The following is a 6,344-nucleotide window of genomic DNA, read 5'->3' as shown; positions in this document are numbered from 1 at the left end:
CCATGAAGGCGTATAGGGGATGTGGGGGTAACGCCCCACACTTTCTTGATCCGGTCGTGAGTGGGGGTGATGTGATCAGCATCACGCCCCTGACCGCCTTTACCCCCCAGGGTTTCCCCCAGGTGCCCATGTTATTCGACGCTGGGTAGGCGCCGGTGCCGCTTCCACCGTTAGAAAAGTTCCCGGATTTGAACCGGCCGGGGATCGAACCCGCGACCTTTAGCATGGTAGTCAGACGCGTTACCGACTGAGCCACCGCGGCCTCGATTGAGAAGAAGGAACCATTGAGAAGATATCTATCGCCTAGATAGAGAATCTCTATATCCCCTTGTGATAGAGAACTTATTAAAAGAATGAAAATACAGATTAAACGAACAAATTTGATGTGTATCCTTTCGTCAGAATGCCTAGAAAACAATATTACATACTTCTTTACTAATAGAAAGGAATAAAAAGAACACTGTCCTTGGTGGGTGTGAGAAGAGTGGTGTGCACGTGTGTTCGATGTTTTTCTAGGTATTATTTTCGTTCAAAGCATTAATATAATTGTAAAATATGGAATTTACTGTAATGCAAGGAGTGAAAATATGAACCCAGTTCGTCAGGTTCGTTCCCGAACAACATTAAATAATGGAACTAACGTGGACCGAATATTATTCAATGTCGAGAACACGAGACATTACGATCGACAATCATCATCTCGTATTTCTCTTTGGCATCACTACTCAATTTACAGAGATGTATAGCCGTGACTGGTATACAAGCCGCAGATTTGCAATGCTGGTTGGGTTGTCTAGTCACAAGGCGCTTGGTGGTCAGACATGGATGGCTGCTTGCTTCAGTGCTTCTTCAATACGATCGTTACAACCCAGAAGTGTCCGTGACTGTACAATAAATACAGATTGAGAAGAGTGGTGTGCACGTGTGTTCGATGTTTTTCTAGGTATTATTTTCGTTCAAAGCATTAATATAATTGTAAAATATGGAATTTACTGTAATGCAAGGAGTGAAAATATGAATACTGTTGAGTTTCATAACATATTTCCATCTATTTTTCTAGCCAATGTATTCATGACTGTTTTCTTGAATTGTGAATATGACATTGTGAACAAATCGACGCTTTTATTATCTTTCTCCATAGCAATGTAGACCGCACTCATTCTCCAAATAGGTGACCTTTTCATGATATTTGTTCGCGTTATGCTCACATAGAAGATTCCATATTTAGGTCGCGTTTTAATGTTCGGAATGCGTAAGGTCTCGTGCTGTCCTTGTGTGGTCAAGTCTGTCCATATGGAATTGCTCTATTAAGTTAGCATATGATTCGAACCTGGGGTATTCGCCTTCCAGTTGAATTTCATGTATAGCAATAATTTTGACTGTACACGTTCTAAATTTGCAATATGTTTTTGAACTTCTGTGTTCCATATGACAGAGCCAAATTCGAGTTTTGTACACACTAGAGGATAATACATCATTTTAAGTGTTTGTGTATTTCTGAAGCTCCTGACCGTACGAATAATAAACACAAGCTTGTACGCTTCGCTTATTACTATTGTCCAGATGATAGGTGAACGTTAATTTAGAATCAAAAAGTATTCCTAGATCTCCTGCGTTTTCTGCTTTCTTAAGGTTAACATTATTTATTTTATACTGATAATCTATAGGCGTCTTTTGCTTGGTGGGTGTTTGTAACAAAGAAGCATTTTTTAACATTTAGTGAAAGTTTGTTATATGAACATCACCCACTCAACCTATTTATGTCGCGTTGTAAGGAGGCACAATCGTCTGCACTTGTTATTCTTTTGTAGAACTTTAATCGTCAGCAAACAAGAGTATGCGAGAATCAATCAGATGTTCGGGTAAATCATTAATAAACAACAAAAATAGAAGAGGCCCTACATATAGCAGTCACTTTCCATCTATCACGAAACTGCATAGATGATAGAACAGAGTTGAAGATGATAGACAGAGGAACCTTTAAAACATCAGCGCAACCTTTGAAAATGTATGGTGGGATTTTATCAGGTCCAGCGGACTTCTTTGGTGTTAACTTTTTGATAGCATTTTCGATTTCATTTATACTGATTTCTTGAATATTCAGTATGTCTAGCATTTTACTTTGTGAATGCTCTGTCATAATTTCAATATTATACGTGGACCCGTTGCCTGTGTACACAGACTGAAAGTGTTTCGCAAATTCTTCTGCAACCGCATTTACGTTTGGTAGGGGCTCAACATCCTCAGAAACAGGCTGTTTTGGTTTGTCGCGTTTTTTACTATTTATATACGTCCAAAAGAGAGAAGGGTCATCCTGCATATTATTTTCAACATTTAATACATAGTTATCATATTCAGCTGATATTTCTTTTTTTCTAATGATCTAATTCCTCTAAATTTATTAGCATGGTAAGTTGGGTCGCCTACACTTTGTTTCCACTTTTTGTGGTGGTACGCCTTTGATTTAATTTTCTAAATTATACTAGTCGTAAACCAGCTAGGATATTTTGGCGCTTTAATTGTCTTAAAGTGACGCATTCATCGAGAGATTCGTATATTACATCATAAAACATGTCTATCATTCTATTAACTGGGAAAGCTTTAAGATCTCCTAGTTAACAGCAGATAATTTATGGTACAGTTTCTGAAAATCAGCCTTTTTAAAGTTGTAAAAGAAATTGCCCTGTGAGTGTTTACAGCGTGTTTGCTTTACATGTTTCGCATCTAAAATGAGACAAGGGGGATGTTTGTCCTCGGGTACCAGTGGGTCCGGCTCTCGTCTCAGTTGCAGGTTTGGAACGTTTGTAAGAACGAGATCTAGGGTTTCGTTGTTGCTATTTTGAATATCGTTTATACTATGCAATTGATGGAAACACATAAAATTATACAGGTCGCGAAAAATGGGAGTTGACCCAATAAGATTGTAGTTATTGTTTGTTATGCATGGAATGTTAAAATCACATATAAGGAGAATGGTATGTGCGGGTCCACAATATCTTTCAATAAAAGCATAGAATAAATCGTACGAATTACTATTGCAGCATGGTGTGATATAAACTACACAGACGTATAGCGATGGCAGTCCCTGAATTTTAAATTTCACGATCACAAAATCAATATCAGGATTTTCATCATACTTACATATAAGCGTTGCCGTGTATTGCTTCTGAACAGCCAAGAGCACGCCCCCACCCAAAATTTTTCCCTGAGTTACATGCACTTCTATCGCTTCTAAACACATTGTAACGATCGTCAAATATTTCAGCATTGTCGTGTTTGTCGGTGAGCCATGTTTCAGTAATAGCCACGGTTTTACGAGCGTTACACAATATATTATTAAGAAATAACTGCATTTTTTTTGCGCAGCCCTCTAACATTTTGATACACTACGTCAAAACATCCTACCTGTTGCAAACAGGCACTTCCTTGTTTATATTTCTCGAATCCGCGTTCCTCGCTTCAAATTTTCTGTAGGTTGTTGCCTTGGCGCCTGGGGTACCGTTGAGCTAGAAGGGTGGAATCTTGACCTATTTGTCGAAGATGGCCATTGTCCTCTTCCTTTCTTGTCACAGGTGGGTGATTAGTGGAGGGGGGGAGCCTGTTGCTTGCACTGGTTTGCAGACGAAAGTGTGGACGCTGTCGCTCTTGCTTCCTCCGATGTTGTCAGATTTCACAGCCTGGTTCTTGGAAAACGAAGTAGCCGAAGAATTTTGTGTCTCAGGAACTCCTACATAATCGCTCTGGTTGTCTTCCAGGTCCCATATGGAATCCTTTTTACCGTTTACATTCAGGCACTTGTACGTGAGATGGGCTTTGCATCCTTGATGCCTGGCTTCGAAGAGATGCTTCTTCAGTCGCTGCCTCTGTTGACGAACCGATATACATGTTGGTGCCTTTGAGTTTGTTGCTATGTTTTAGAACTTCCTCCTTGGTTGTATCCCGCAGAAACTTACACACGATGGGCCGGGGTTCTCCTGAGTGCGCGCTCCCTGTACGATGGGCTGTTTGGATGGAGTCCGACGGTAAGGAGAGATGGAGTCTGTTTGTTATTAAGTCTTGCACGGCGTTAGCTGATTCATCCCACGTTTCGCGTGCTTTTTCCGGAACACAATGAAAAACAAGGTTCTGCCGCTGTGACCTGTTCTCAATTTGATCTATATGATCCTCTAGAGATCTAACATAGGACCGCACTTCACTTTCATCTAATTTGAGTTGGTCTGTTTCGGCCTTGATTTTTTCCATTCTTCCTACCAGTCTGCTCACAGTGACAGATAGTTGCTCCACATCACACGTAATAGCTTCATTCGAGCTTTTTACCTTCAGTTCGAAAAGTTCTCTCTGGACATCAACGTTGTTACGTGGGCCTGGGTTCTGCTCAATTCCGCCTATAAGCAATAGCGTTAACACCACCAATCCATATGCGACATAGCACGTATTTATCCGAAAATCACTTCCTACTTTGCCTTGGGAACCTGATCGAAAAGCAGCTCGGAAGAGGCCGCCACTGCATCACCGAGATCCCCATCTCGTTCCACTTGACTGACCGCTGGAGACAAACGAAAACACGTCCACTCCCTTTCACTTCTCAACTGCACATTTATTGTTCACCGAAGATTTCAAGTTAATGCTATCAATTTTACGTTAAACAGTTTACTTAGTAAAGAAAGCATGGGGCCCAATTACGTCTCAATCCGTCCCTGGTGGAGGCACATGGCACAGTGGTTCGGATTCCACTTTAAACCGTAGGTCTAGTCTCGATTAGTCTTTCTGTGCATAAAGTGGACATAAAACACCAACTCAAACTCAAACCTATCTTCAGGTGAAGATTTATAAATTGTTGATCCCTGTTGTTATTATAATTATTATTATTGTTATTGTTCATAATAATAATAATAATAATAATAACAGTAGTTTTGTTATCATGGTACAGTTTTGGAAACTAGTTCTTCCCCATAAGGCTTTAATAGGAGCAAGTAATTCTGTAGGGTAGGCAACACACATTGCACCCTTCGATGATCGGGTGATATTGCCTGTTTTAACACCGTAAAACTTCTTCCATGCGAAGGTCAGCATGACAGGAAGGCAAAGAGGGTCACGTGACTATTTGTTACGTGGAGTGTTGTGCTTCTCTACGTCCCCAATTCTTGATCCACAAATTTGAGAAAAAGTAGAGCTGCATCCAATATACAAGGAATATGTAAGGAAGGTAGTTTACAATTACACGCTTGATTATTATTATCTCAATAGTAAGTGTATCAGACGTGTCTGCCGATTTTCTAAAACAGGAATTAAATACTACGATTCGACGCGTCAAAAATGTATTATATTTCAAAGATGGTTCCAAAATTGATACAAATTTAATACTTGTGTCCGATTTGTTTATTACGTCACATCTGAGTGTGGCAAAGGTCTACTACAACAGTGGGATTTCGTAACAGAAAAATTAACTCAAATCGTAGCAGATTTCATCTTGAAACTGAAGTTAAAAATATTAGTTAACAATGTCATAGGTAACCAATAAAATATGAATTATTGTGCTAGACCCAATTCTTTATATCTGCCGTAAAATTAGTTTGGTATTGAGAGCTGAAGGAACACGCGTCACGGTGTTGCCATATCGTGCGATGCGGTACGATACGGCACGGTACGCAGTGCACCCGTCTGACGCTGTGTCGAGAAACATGTGTTATGAAAAGGAACAACAATGATGACATGTGTTATTGTTTTTCGAGGAAAACGGGACGCAACAACAATGATGAAATGTGTTATTGTTCTCTCTCTTCATTTCCATTTCCCTTAGAACATGAACGAATTAACGAAACGAGTATTGTTTACAGGTTACCTTTTCAATCCATTCTGAAAATATTGAATATATACACTTTCAATAATCATTTCCACATCACCTCCATAATATGGCCAAGGTCGAGAATGTGTGGAGCCCTACCACCACATCCCCATATGCCTCCATACTTTACTTTATTTTGCGTCCATTAATTTTTTTGTATGAGAATCCCAGAGATTTTATGACTGTCCTTAAAGATGTTTCCCCACCTTGAAAAAGTCCCGAATCTTTCAACGAAACGCGCAGTTTCCCAACAATGGGATGATCTTTCCTCCTATAATAAGAGTAAATGTGGCGACGAATAGCGTCTTGCTGAAAGGTATCTAAATTTGTCACGCGTTTACTGATATTCCTCTTGTTTCCTGGGGTTTGCAGTTTTGAAGCCTCGCATTGATTTATTTATATAAACTGCTCGTCATTAAAAATGCAACACCCAGAAGGAGTAATCGGAATCGGACGAAATGTGCACAGTGTGTAGAGGAGAGGTGCAGAAGGAAATGGT

This window comes from Lepisma saccharinum, chromosome 4, assembly GCF_977018435.1.
Source record: "Lepisma saccharinum chromosome 4, izLepSacc3.1, whole genome shotgun sequence".
NCBI lineage: Eukaryota > Metazoa > Arthropoda > Insecta > Zygentoma > Lepismatidae > Lepisma > Lepisma saccharinum.
This window is presented reverse-complemented; position numbering follows the sequence as displayed.